This window comes from Mustela nivalis (genome assembly GCF_964662115.1).
Source record: "Mustela nivalis genome assembly, chromosome: 8".
In the NCBI taxonomy this organism is placed as follows: domain Eukaryota; kingdom Metazoa; phylum Chordata; class Mammalia; order Carnivora; family Mustelidae; genus Mustela; species Mustela nivalis.
The window spans coordinates 116,574,991-116,587,894 of NC_139027.1; the positions used below are offsets into that span (position 1 = coordinate 116,574,991).

Below are 12,904 nucleotides of genomic sequence, written 5' to 3' on the forward strand. Positions count from 1 at the left end.
ATGGGGAGTGATCTCCGTCTCCCTACCCTGCCCTTCCCTTCCACACACCTAGAGCTGTGGCCAAGAGACCAGATGGAGATGAAGTAGAGATTCTGGACCAGCTTCTTGCCTGATCACCCACATTGTCTCTGTGGATCTGACCCATGACACAGGGACACGTCCCTGAACCAGACTGATCAGGTATGACCCATGCTGTCCACCACAGGCCCCACTCACGGATGCTTCCCACCCCACCCCACCCCCCACGCCGCCATGGGCTCCTGAACAAGTTCCTTTCACTGGGGCTGTGTTCCTACTGATGTCACCTGCTCTCATCCATCTACTCACTAAACATATCTTGAATGTCTACTTTGGGCCATGTCAGGTACTGTTTAAGGATAGGAGAGGTTCTTTACGTATATACACACGTGTGTATATGCATTATACATACATACGTGTGTTACACAGAAAACTTCCTGCTGGTGATTGTGCTAAAGAGGAAAATAAAGCATGTTACAGAGATAGAGATGGTGCTGAGGTTTCTTTAAGGGGAGATATCTCGGGTGTGTGAATGGAGACCTAGATGAAGCTAGTAGTCATGTGCTTGGGGCAGACGGAACCGCGAGAGCAAAGGCCCCGAGATGGGAATGTCCCGTGTGTGCTTCAGGGACAGCAATAGGCGTGCCTGGGCTCAGTTGGAAGCGTCTGACTCTGGATTTTGGCTCAGGTCATGCATGATTTTGGGGTCGTGGGATCGAGCTGTGTCGGGCTCTTGCCTGTGGGGATTCTCTTTGAGATTCTCTCCCTCTCCCTCTGCCCCTCCCTCCCTCTCTCAAAAAAACAAACGAATGAATGAATGAATAGATGGATGAATGAATGAATAAAGGACCACAATAAGGCCAGTGCACCAGCGGGTAGACCTGTGGCCGCTGGCAAGCAACCGGGTCTGGGGAGTATGCACCTGGAGAGGGGTAAGGTAGAGAAGCACTTTCTACAGGCCAAGGGGAGGGTCTGGGAAATGGTCTACGTGCAATGGAGATCTCCAGAGGGTCTCGGCACCTTGGCCTGCTCTGCGGTGAGGAGACTGGATTGAGGGCTAGGTCACAAATGCTACCCACCCTCCTTGGGCTCCTCAGGGTGGGACATGGTGAGGCAAACATTTCCTAGAAACCAGGGAGGCACTGCGACGCTCCCAGTGGCCAGTGAAGACGATGGGGTCTGTGTCTGCTGCGGAATGTTTGTCCAGGCGCTGCAGGCTCAGGGGCCCCAGCAGGGCGGGAGAGAGCCCAGGGCCCAGGTCAGGCAGACCGGATGGACGAGCGTGGCCTCAGGTCTCAGGCCTCTCCCTCAGGTCTCCACCTCCTCACTCCGTGGTCCCTGGAGCTTCCCTCCTGCACCGCCCAGCCCGCCACTCTGCCCTACCTGTCCTCTCATAGTTATCCATCCCCTAAACCTAGAGTTCCTCGCCGGCAGAGCTGGGGTCCTGCGGGAGCTGGTCAGGAGGGGAAGGTCAGCAAAGGCCCGGATGTCTACCTTCTTCCACCTGAGTGGGTGCTGGCAGCTCCGGACGCCTAGATCCCTCCCTCCCAGGGCCAGGGTGACACACTTCCTGCTCAGCGTGGTGTGGCCCTCCGTAGACCCCACATTGCAGTAACCTGTTCCTCATCACCCACACTGAACCCAACACACTGGGAGCTCACAGAGCCTCATTTCTGAGCCACGCCCTAGTTAGCCTGGGTGCCTAGGACACAGGGACAAGGAAATGCCCTGAGGAGTGCCCACCATGTCCTCTGCATGACACACCTTCAGTCCTGCCAACCACCCTATGAAGTGGGCATTTCCTACTTTATAGATGAGGAAATGAAGTCAGAGAGGTGATCTGCCTCAAGGTCAAGGGAACGAGTAGGTAGCAGAGTCAGTCTGCATTCTTAGGACTCTGTGAGGTACCGGCTCCAGGCTGAGCCCGTGACTGCGTCTGGGTCTCAAGTACTTATTTGCTATTCTCCCCTCATCGGCCATTAGTTAAGTAGTGCAATGGTGTCCACATCTATAAGCCCCCCCAAAGCCCCCCCGCCACCGGATGACAATAAAAAAAAACAGTAGCAAGTGTCCTCAAGGATGCAGAGGAAGGAGAACATTTGCACCTCATGGGTGGGAAAGTAAAATGGTGCTGCGTCTTTGGAAAACAATCTGGGGGTTCCTCAACTACTGTACAGTTACCGCAGGACCCCACAATTCCGCGAGATCTGTGCCCAGGGGGTCAGAAACCCAGGTCTGTGCAAAAACCACAGCCATGTTCCTTCTAAGGGCCCCACACAGAAACTGTGTCCACGGACCGTGAATGGATACAGGGACGCGGTGTTTCCACACAATGGATTACAATTCAACAACCTGCAGGGACAGAGAGCGGACACATGCGAGGACATGGAGGGGGCCTGAAAACAGCGTGCTGACAGGACGCCAAAGGGCACAGAGTGATTCCATTCACATGGAATGTCCAGAATAGGCAGATCCATGACAAAAGGTAGATTAGCCACGGCCTTGGGCTGCGAGTGCGCCGCCGCGTTGGGGAGGGGATAAGTGATTGCTAACGGGTGTGATTTCTTTTCAGAGGTGGTAAGAATGTTCTGGAACTGGATGGTGCAGCGGCTGCACAGCTCTGAACGTATGAAAAACTACTGACTCGCACACTCCAAAAGGGTGAACGATCTCTGCCAAGTTATTAAAGTGACTTGTGGGTCGTCCTTCCCCAAGCCCCAGGCTAAGCACATCAGGATCCTTTTCTGCAAGGAGCTCCGACCCCAGACACCAAAGCCCGGGACTGGAATGCGGTGCGCGGTCAGATCAGGCCGGAAGGCGGACTTATCTGTTCCTCCGGCACACATTCCAGAGGTCTGCTGCTCTACCAGAGCAAGCAGCTTTCCTGAGGCTGCACAGGGCCGGGAGTCTGTGCCAGCAGACTCCGGGAACATCCCAAACCTGGCCCTCCAGGGAAATGGAATTATAGGAGCACTTGTTGAAAGCCTACTAAGTGCTGGACTCCACACAAGCTTCCTATTTAGCCTCAACTGCTCTGGAGTGAGCTGCTGCCGCTACCATTTTGCTGGAGAAAAGGGACACGAGGTGAGACAAAGTCCCCAGTCCCCGGCGGCAAGTGGCAGGAGTTCCCGTTCTTCCTGGTGCTCTCCGGACAGGGCTGTTACCCTTTCAGCTCACAGAGCCGTTCTGTCCTGCTCCTCTCAGAGCTCCCCCCACCCACCCTGACCTTTGCCAAGAATGTCCCTGTCCCCTTCCCTTGCCAGTGTGGTTCAGAGACCCCTCTTCTCTGTTAGAACTTCTCAGGGCAGAACTTGCAGAAACGAAGCACCTCTGAGTGGTCTCCTGCAGTCCTGGAACCCGTTACGGGCCACCCAGGCTCGGTGTTGACTCGCGCGCCCCATGGGCAAGTTCCTCCAGAGGGCCTACTCCCGGGGTGGGGCAGGAAGGTCCTTCTTTCCTGGCTGCTCACCCACCAGGCCCTGGGAGCTGCGGCTTCACCCTGCCCCAAACAGGGGCCAACAAAACCACGAAGCACTCGTTTTCAAATCACGTATGGCTTCTCTGACCCCATCAAATAACTTTATTCACACAAACGTCCCATAATTTACAAAGCCTCAGTCATTCATACACATTAGGGGGATCCACAGTGTTCAAGGAACTTAAATATAATGTATCATACCAACCCAAGTAAACCAAGTACAAAAAATATTCATATAAAGTTGTTCACACGTAGGTCCTAGATTACCAGCTTCTGTGCAAAAAAAGAAAATAAAGAAAAATAGATTTATTAACTAGTATTTGAAGCTAACTTTGTGCCTGGGTTACCCTGTGCCTCCCTCAAACCCAAGTTGGCCCCCCATGCCTGTTCAGTTGGGGCCCCGAACTCCCCTGCTCTAATGAAAGACACGCTCAGGGGCACAGAAGAGTTCTTGAAAATGTTCCTGAACAAACTCCCTCCTGAGAGATGTGGGGCCTCCAGGCAACCAACGGGAGTGGATTCTCCTCTCCACGGTGGCTGGGGGAGCTTACATTATTTGCCAACGGTCCTGTCCCACCTCCTCGCTTCCCCTCTGAGGGCATCTCTCCAGACGGGAGTCCCTGTGCTCCAAGCCCGGCAGGCAGGATCGGAGACGGATCTGGTGTCCAGGAGGCTGTACCTCCACCCAGTGTGGGAGGACAGCCAAGGTGCCTTCTCCAGGCCTCAGCCTCAGGAGATCAGGCTGACAGTTCCCAGGTGACTCCAGGAGCACTGTGATCTGGGGGCCACCACGCGGGCTGAGGGAGAGGAAGGGAGTCGGGGGGAAGCAATACCCCAGGAGCCACCGGTGCCCCCAGATGGGTGAGTATGGGGTGGGGGGGCACAAGGAGGATCAGAGGTGGCAGGTGCCCATGGTGGGCAGGGCCAAGAGCCCAGGCAGCATGGAGCAAGGGGAGGGCAGAGAGTTGGGGGGGACCCCTTCTTAGGGGATGGAGGCCCAACTCCTCTGTTCCAAGTTTCCAAGATACTCTGAGGCTGAAACCCAGACATCCATCCTGCTAAGATCTGTCTTCTAAAAGGTAAACTGCAAAGGCAAAGAAAGAACATTCCTACAATGCCAGCTCTTTACCTTTGCTCAGAAAAAAAGACTCAAGCAAAAATTATCTTATTGCTCCAAACACTGGTTTTCTAGGAGACAGCTGATATGTCAAGGAGCAGAGAACCTTGGAGGGAGGGAATGGTAGAGGCGGGGAATGTCCAGGGGCAGGAAGGCTGCGAGGATGGTGGTGGGGAGTGGTCTTAGCACCGCAGGGTCAGGGGGCAGAGGGGGTGCGGGGCAAGTGCCCCTGCAGGCTCTACCTTCATTCGTTCTGGGACCTCCACTGGCAGTGCCAGAGAGGAGGCCAGGCCCCACCAGGAGCCTGACCTCCACCAGTGTTGGGCACGTTTCTCCTCCAGCTGTAAACAGGGAATTTCTCAAGTAAACATTAAATACACGCCCTCAGAAAGGCAGCCATCGGGGGCAAAGGCCTGCGCCCTTCATCCCTGGTGCCCAGAAAGGAGTCAGATGGAGCCAGCCTTGAATGGAAAGACGGCAGCATCCTCCTGGCTATAGAGGTAAGAGGCAGGGGGCCTGCTGGGTAGTGAGAGGCAGAGAGCGGCAAGCTGGTGGAAAGTGGTTGTTCTGTCCTCCGCTGAAAGCTGCTCTTAGTGTCTCGGTGGTGGCAGGAGCCCTGGGCCTGGCTGCAGCCCTCGGGGAAGGATGGGGCAGGGGGGACACTTCCCTCGTGGCTCTCTGTGGGGGGGAGAGGTTAAGCGACAGACGGACATAGACGGGGAGGAGGATGCCATGGACTTCTAGCTGAGCTAGCAGGTCTGCTCAAAGGAGGGCAGTGGAATAAGGCACTAGGATCTGTCTTGCTGAGTCCTCTTGTGGGGGGGAGGCTGAGCTCCAGACCCACCAGTCTCAGGCCCAGAACCTCCCCGCTATGGGCTAACCGTTTCACAGATCCAAGGACAAGAGAATGACTGCTATTTCAAGGTTTGGAGACTCCTAGAACTTGCACAGGCCTTACGAACATGACGGCACCAAGATGAGGCAGTATGGAGCTGCCTCTGGGCCCTGGGTGCAGAGGATGAAGAGGCAGGAGGCTGACCCACAGCAGAAATAGGGGGAAGGTGGCTGAGAAGCACATGGGAGCTACCCAGGTCCAACCAAGACTAGTCCACTGGCTGGGGGCCGAGCTGGCGTTCACCTTGGGCTGACGTCCTCCTGGCTGGTTGGGCACCCGAGGTGGACAAAGTGGGGGGTGGAGGGGGCAAGAGGGAGAGACAGGCACTTGGGGCTAATGAGCTGGCCATCGTGAGCCAGGGAAGGAGGCCCTGCCACCAAGCAAGGGTCGGCCGGGTCCTGCACGATATGGGCTAGCCTTCCCAGGCTGCCTGCCTTGTCCAAAAGGCAGAGACATCCTGTGACCCTTGGGGGCTGATGCCAAGAGAAAAACGAAGGGGGATGGTTGCAGCTTCAAAGCTCCAAAACCTGATCAGATGGAGGTTAGAGACCCAGGGAGGGCAGAGGCAAAGTTAAAACCAAGGGAAGACCTTGCGAGGTTGGAGCCTTCACAAGTAACTTGAGGACAGGGGCTGCAGCTAGGAACATGGTGAGGGTGGTGGTGAGGGGACTGGAGGACTGTTTTTCCCATCTGCTGCCCCCAAGGGGAGGGGGGCGGCTCAGGGCGCACTCTAGTGGCCTGAGAAGCCGTAGAGACAAGGGATGGAGAGGCACCAAGGATTTCACAAGGAAGGGCACGCCTCCCACCTGCACCCCTGCTCACCGCAGCCAACGGTCTGCCCAGGAGGAAGCAGCAGTGAGGGGTCTAAGAAGAGGCGAGAGAATGCCAGCAAACATGTGGTGAGTTCGCAAGGTTAGGCCGGTGTCGCACTGGTCTCTCCCAAATGCCCAGGGCCAAAGGACTGCTGCTCGGGGCGGGGCGGGGCGGGGGGGGGGGGGGGAGCCCTCCCCTTGATCACACACTAACCTGAACGCCCTCTGACCAATTCCCCTATCGATCCTATGCTGGTTTAGAGAAAATGAAAAACAAACCTAAAAGAATTTCCTTTCCCCTTCCCCAAGACCCTGTTCTGGTTGGTCATCATGGGGGTAATAAAGCCTCTGGAGGAGCCCCAGGAGCTTGCGGGTGAGAGGGACAACACGGGGCCAGCCACCTGCCTCTGCGATGTTGGGGGTGGGGTGGAGTGGGGCAAACCCTCAGGTTCAGAAGCCTGAGACAAGGGAGCGGCATGTGCCTGCTGGAGAGCGTGGGATGACCGCACAGACATTGGTGCTGAGGTCAACAAGGTCACACTGGGGAAGCTTGAGGGTGGCAGGCCACGCATGGGCACCTGACAGCTGCGGGGGTGGGGGGAGTGGCGATGGCAGCAGTGGTGGTGGTGTCACCCCGTCCTCCCCTCCCTGCTCTTGGTGGGTCCAATCTTGACCCACCAGACGTGTGCACTGAGGGAGGGCACCTCACAGCGAGTCCCTGGGGGTGACGGAGGTGGCGCTTGATGTTGTTGCCGGCTGGGACACTACGGGCCCACATACAGGGCACACGCTTCACTGCAGGGAGAGGACAGTGGCAGCCAGTTCGGCACACCCTGTTCTTATGGCCAGGTCACAATCGGCTCTCAGGGACTTAGGCAGTCTCTGTGACAACCAGGATGCGTGGCGGGCACACGCGGGAAGGAGACGATCCAGGAGGCAGGAGGTGACGGACGCTGACCTCACAGGAGTGACAGATGCCCTCCGAAGACCCAGCCGTGTCCCAGGCAGAGGTTTGGCACAACAGTTTTTTTTTTTTTTTTCCCTGGGGGTCTTCCTTTGGGAGGGGAACCACTAACAGAAAGGTAGGCTTGTAGAGTAGGGCTGGGCTGGCGCTCGGCTGCTGGGAAGTGGGGGGATAGTCACCTTTGCCCCCCCCCCCCCAGCACTCCCAGTTATAAAGGGCAGAAGAGGGAATGGACTCCCACCACTGGAGTCCTGGAGTGGCCCAGGGCTTCCAGCAGCTGAAAGAGAACAAACCCGCAGTTTAGACTTTCTTTCTTGAGTCCTCCTGGCCAAACCCTGTCTTCCTCTTCCAGGTGGTTCTTCGCCTTTGACCATTTCTAAGGCCCGAGGGTGGGCCAGGAGCAGCCCACCAGAGTCCGGCAGTGCCCGTGTCTGTGGTGCGGGGAGGTGGCCCACAGGCTGCCTTCTGTCTTTGTGTCCCTACCCCCCGGGGGCCGGGACGCACCCTGGCTCTCCACGGAGAGGCAGGCCTTCTCTGGGGAAGTGAGGTGTTCTAAGCAGAACGAAAGGATGGGTAAAAACAAAGACGACAGGGGGAGAATAAAGGAACAAAACAGAATAGCTCCCTAACCCCTTACAAAAATTAAAAATGACATTTATACATATGCTTTTGTCCATGTTGTTTCTCCACAGCATAGTTTCCTGCTCTTCTGAAGTCTTAATCGTTTAAATTAAAAAAGGGGGGGAAAAAAAAAGACAAAAATAAGATTTTAAAAAATTAAGCAGAACTAAAAGGAGAGGGGGAAACCCAAATAAAAGCTTCACATTGCCGGAGATCCAGCTGTCGGGAGATCACCAACTGACCAAGCCACCACCTGCACCCTCGGCCGTCCTCTGTGGGAGACACGATGACACTGTCCCGAGGATGAACCTGGAAGACAGAAGACAGAAGGCCGGGGATGAGTGGACACTGGACCAGTGGGCTCGGGGCACCTTCCGGCTCCGGACATCTCACTTTGGTGCCAGCACCCAACCCCAAGAGGTTTCTAAATATTACAGGGACTGGATCTAGCTTTGCTACAAGAACCCTGTCGTCGATACACATTATCCTCCTTTGTCACAAAGGGAAACTGAGGCATGGGTTAATAAGGCACATGACTAATATTGCACTGACGAAGCAGAAGACCCTGGCTGGGAACCCAGGCTTGCCGGCTACAGTTGCCAATCCCACCGTGACCTCCATCCCTGTGCTATCAGGACAAGATGCCACAGGACCCTAGCCATCGGGTCACTCCAGACCCTGGTCCAAGTCCCTCTCTGACTAACTGTGCTGTACCGAAGCTTCATGTGCATGCTCTTGGGTTTATCCTATTTCACAGACAACTAAGGCTCAGCCCCCCAAGAACCTGTCCCAGCTAGCCAAAGCTCTCAGGTCTTAAGAGGGACCAGAATCCCATAGCTGGAACTGGGGTGACTCAGGGCTAGGGTTAAGAATGAGGTTCTGTCACTCGACCACAGGCAAATTTAAGCCCTCTTTAGTCTTGTCACCTGCACCAAATCACATTATTATGAGGACCATATAACTAAGACATGTAACCTGAGACAGCGCCTGCTCCTATAATGATTAGCTACTGTTTAGGAACTGCCGTGGAACCAGGCTTCAGGAATAGGCCCTGCCACCAGCCTTTCAGGGACCCTTTTTAGTGGACGCCTAGAACACAAGAGCCTACAGCGAACAGCTTTGGGCCGGCACCTGTTGCCAGCCCGCTGTCCCAGTCAGAGTCGCCTGATCAGGGCTGAGCAGGGCCCCAGCCCAGGCAGCAGGGCTCCCTCTGCACAGCACAGGGACTCACCCTGGGGTTCCAGTGTGCCTGCTCTCACCCTGACAGATGACAGCATCACTTGAGTCTTTCATAGCGTGCTTGAAATCCCTCCATATTGGCCCTCACCTCCCACACTAACTTCATTCCTGTATAAGCTCCGTGCAGCCTGAGGAGCCAGGCCCTCCCAACCCCCCTGTCACTTGTCCCCTGCGCAGTGTGATCACCTGGACCCACCGTGCTCAGGTCCCCAGGAGATGCCTGTCTGGTCCTCATGGGAGGCAGTGGGGTCTAGCAACTGGAGATAGCCTGTCTCCTTCTGTGGGAAATGGTCGGCTCTCCTACGAGGTCTGACCGGAGTAAAGACTGTGAAGTACCTGGCCTCCAAGCAGGAACTGACTGACTCCATGAACCCACCCTGTCCTTGTCCCCACCCACGGGACCACCCTAATTGCTGCTAGCTGGGGGAGGGGCATGGAAGGGATGCACACCCTGCCAGGGATGTGGACCAGTGCCTTCCAGAGAGCAATCAGAGTCTCAGGTGTGTGCAGACCTCTACACCCTAAACTTCTTCCAGAAACCTAGACTGACAAATGGAGAGGACTTTACAAAGAAAGATGCTCGCTGAAGCTATGACCTACATTATGAGGCAACAATCCACAAACGCAAAAAGACAAGATTTAAGCAGACGATCCATCTACTCTGTGGAGTATTAGAGAGGCAATGAGACGGCAGGTTACAGCAGAAGCGCTTCGTGGGATCAAAGAGAAATAAGCAGGCTACAATGTCCTGTGGCATACAGTAGAAGCAGAACCCTTAGTGAACAAAAACCTCCACATTCAGGAAAATCTGTCAAGAAATACATCGAAATGTTGTACTTGTTGTGGGTGTATTTTCTCCTTCGCCTGCTTAATACTGAGAACACATCACGTTTTCATGCTTTATAGCGGGAAAATGGGCGTACTTGAAGGGACAAGAAAAGCTCGTAGCCCCAAAGAAAGGTCCCTGGAGAAGCAGTCCAAGAGACCAGACTCAGGCTCTTTTCTGGGCTCCTCCACACACACTGGATAGATAGCAGAGAATTTTCCACAGCTGTCAGGTGACATCAGACTGTGCAGTTCCCTCCTCCAGCGCAAGGTGAGGGAGGGGACACCCAGTCTGCGTATGGGGAGTGGAGTGGGGGTGAATCATAAAGGTGCTGGAAAAGTATCTGATCTGCAAGAAAATACTGGCTTTCTCAGCCTCAGTCTTTCGCTCTGTTGCTTCTGTTTCCCTGCCTGTGAAGTCCCCTCCTTCAACAACAAAAAAGTCATTGGTGGTTCTTGTATCCTGGTTTCTGATTTGGTAAAATGAAGTCACCAGAAGCACATCCTGGGATGACCTAGAAGCCAACTGGCTTTGCTCCGCACACCCATGACCTTTTCCCCGTGCTGTCAAGACAAAGCAGAACACCCAGCAGCCAGGGGGAGGGAGGGCTTGCGGGGAACTTCACCATCCAAGATACTCCACGTCCTTGTGAAACAGGACAAGAAAAGCCCAGGAAACTGGAGGCGAATGTGTGATCTGCTAAGATTATCTCTGGGACGAGTTATGACCTTTCCAACACTGCGTTTCTCCCTCCCTTGGCAGGCCCCAAGCTGAGGACACCCCGTTCAAGGGGACGCCCGTCAGCAGGAAGGTGGCCCGTGGTAGCAGAAAAGCAGCAGCGAAGGCGGCCGAGAGATGCAGAAGCTGGACGTCCCTCTTCACATAATTAACTAGGAGAACAGAGTGTGCCCACAGAAGGTCAAAGCAACAGCACAGCTCCCCATGAGAGCTCCCGCGACACCAGCGTATAATGACCGCTGTACTCACTGGGTCCCTTGCCAGGAAGCCAGGCTGACATTTCCCACAGGCTCCTCCACCCTCCCCCTGTTTGGGCACCGGGTCCTGCCCTCCTGGGAGGATGCCTCAGGATGGCCTACAGGTCTGGGTCTGCTTCCTTCTTGGGGGCAGGGACAAGGAACGTTAAGAGTGCTCTCTTTCAGGGAACGGACCCTGGCTTCGGGCTCCTCTCCTGTCTCCCATTACAGAAGGTCCACCCGGCCCAGGGAGCCAATGGCGGCAGGTGCACGGGAAGACAAGCTTCGCAGTTATGAGCAGGAAGGGCTCAGAGCACCTGCTTCAGGGTTAGAGCAGCAGCAGACCATCCCAGGCACGTGCTGGGGCAGTAAATGGAGTAAGGGCTCAGCCCAGGGGTGGGGGTGGGGGGAGGGGACCCCTCCGACTTCATTCTAGGAGATGTCACACCCCGACTCCCCGGCTGCCCAGTGACCAGCATGGACCAGGGCCTGACTTGTCCCTTCCAGTGGGACCTGTACCTCTGACTGCAGAGCCTGGTGCAGAGGCCGAGCCATGCTGCTGGGCAGAATGAAAAGTGGTGTGTGATTCACCTCCACGCGATGTCCTCAGCACGCCCCATCTTTCGCCTTCCTGATCATCTCATTTTGTGAGGTTGACTGCCCCATTTTAACAAGGGGACAGGCCCAGAGAGACGGAGCGGCTCAGCCCACACCACAACGCCACTAAGCCACTGGCCAGGGGATCCCCCACCGCAGGCATCTGCCACGGTCCTGAGCGGAGAGGGGTCAGGGATCCCGAAGTGTTGGCAAATCCTTCCCCTTCTTTCAACTCCCAGACAAAGCTCCCTCAGCATGCCCGACCTTATTTCTCTGTAATTACTGTCCCAGCGATCGCTCACCCAGCATCGAACGTTCCAAGGGCTTTGTAGGGAACAATCCATTAAGGCAAACTTCAGCTCTTCCAAGCTGCTTCCCACTCACTATGTCCCTGCACAGAGCCCGCGTGTTCCAGCTACGGCCTTGTCTCACCCCACAACCCGATGAGGTAGGCGCTGCCATCACCCAGTTCCAGAGCAGCTCAGAGAGAAGGGCTGCACGGCTAATGGGTGGGACAGAAAAGGGTCTGGGCCTGGGTCAGTCTCACCTCACACCTCCTGCTTTTAGCATCTAACTGTCCTGGGAAATCCCTTCCTGGAGAGACAAGAGCTTAAGTAGAGTTTAAAACCCATTTAATCCCTTCATTTACAAACACAGAAAAGGGTTCATGGAGGGCTTGGCTTAGGTACCTCCGCACAAGGCTGGTGGAGCCCCCAGGCAGTGGGCAGCCTATCACGTTCCTCTGCCAGCTAAGCAGTTGTCTGGTCCTATCGAGGAGATGCTCCCATGAATGCCACCAGCAGTTTGCAAAAGGGAAGTGGGGGAGGGGGTGGGGAGTGAGGATGAAGCCCCCCCCCCCACCTCCTCCCTGAACCCCCAGCCCACAGAGACAGAAATCTGCAGGGGGGAGAAGGCTATCCTTCTCTAGAAGTGCGGCCCTCCTACTTCACTGTTGTTAATATGTCGTTTTTAGATGAAACTAAATGGGAATGGTTTGGCATCCCCCCGTCTCCTACTCCGCCTCCTACTGTCAAATGGTACCATCCTTCTAACTGTGTAGGGCCGGCAGCCGCAGGACGTGATAATCTCTGGGAGCCACGACTGCATTTCCACTGAGCGTCTTCATCCATGTGCTCTAGCAGGGCAACAGCACATGCTGTGGTAGACGGTTCTGGGTTCAAATCCTGCCTCTGCCACTTACTGGCCGCTTCTACCTGAACCTCCCTTTCCTTGCTAGCAAAGTGGGGATGCTGCCCTACCCTTTTAGGGGTTGCTATGAGGATTTAAGTAAGCTGCCTACCCCAGCACCTGGTACACAGCACTACGATCCGTACAGTCTACCATGTTGTTCACTGTGTTAATA

The 12,904-nt window shown here is 55.5% G+C and overlaps 1 protein-coding gene across 1 annotated transcript in view; it reads right to left on the reverse strand.

Moving 5' to 3' along the window:
- Positions 1-3,556: 3,556 nt before the first annotated feature.
- The window catches only part of STK35 (serine/threonine kinase 35), a 42,194-nt gene continuing 32,846 nt past the window's right edge, over positions 3,557-12,904 (reverse strand). Inside the window, exon 4 of the mRNA XM_082743743.1 lies at positions 3,557-8,214. The gene's annotated coding sequence lies outside the window, so the exon portion shown is untranslated. The remainder of the gene's footprint in view (positions 8,215-12,904) is intronic.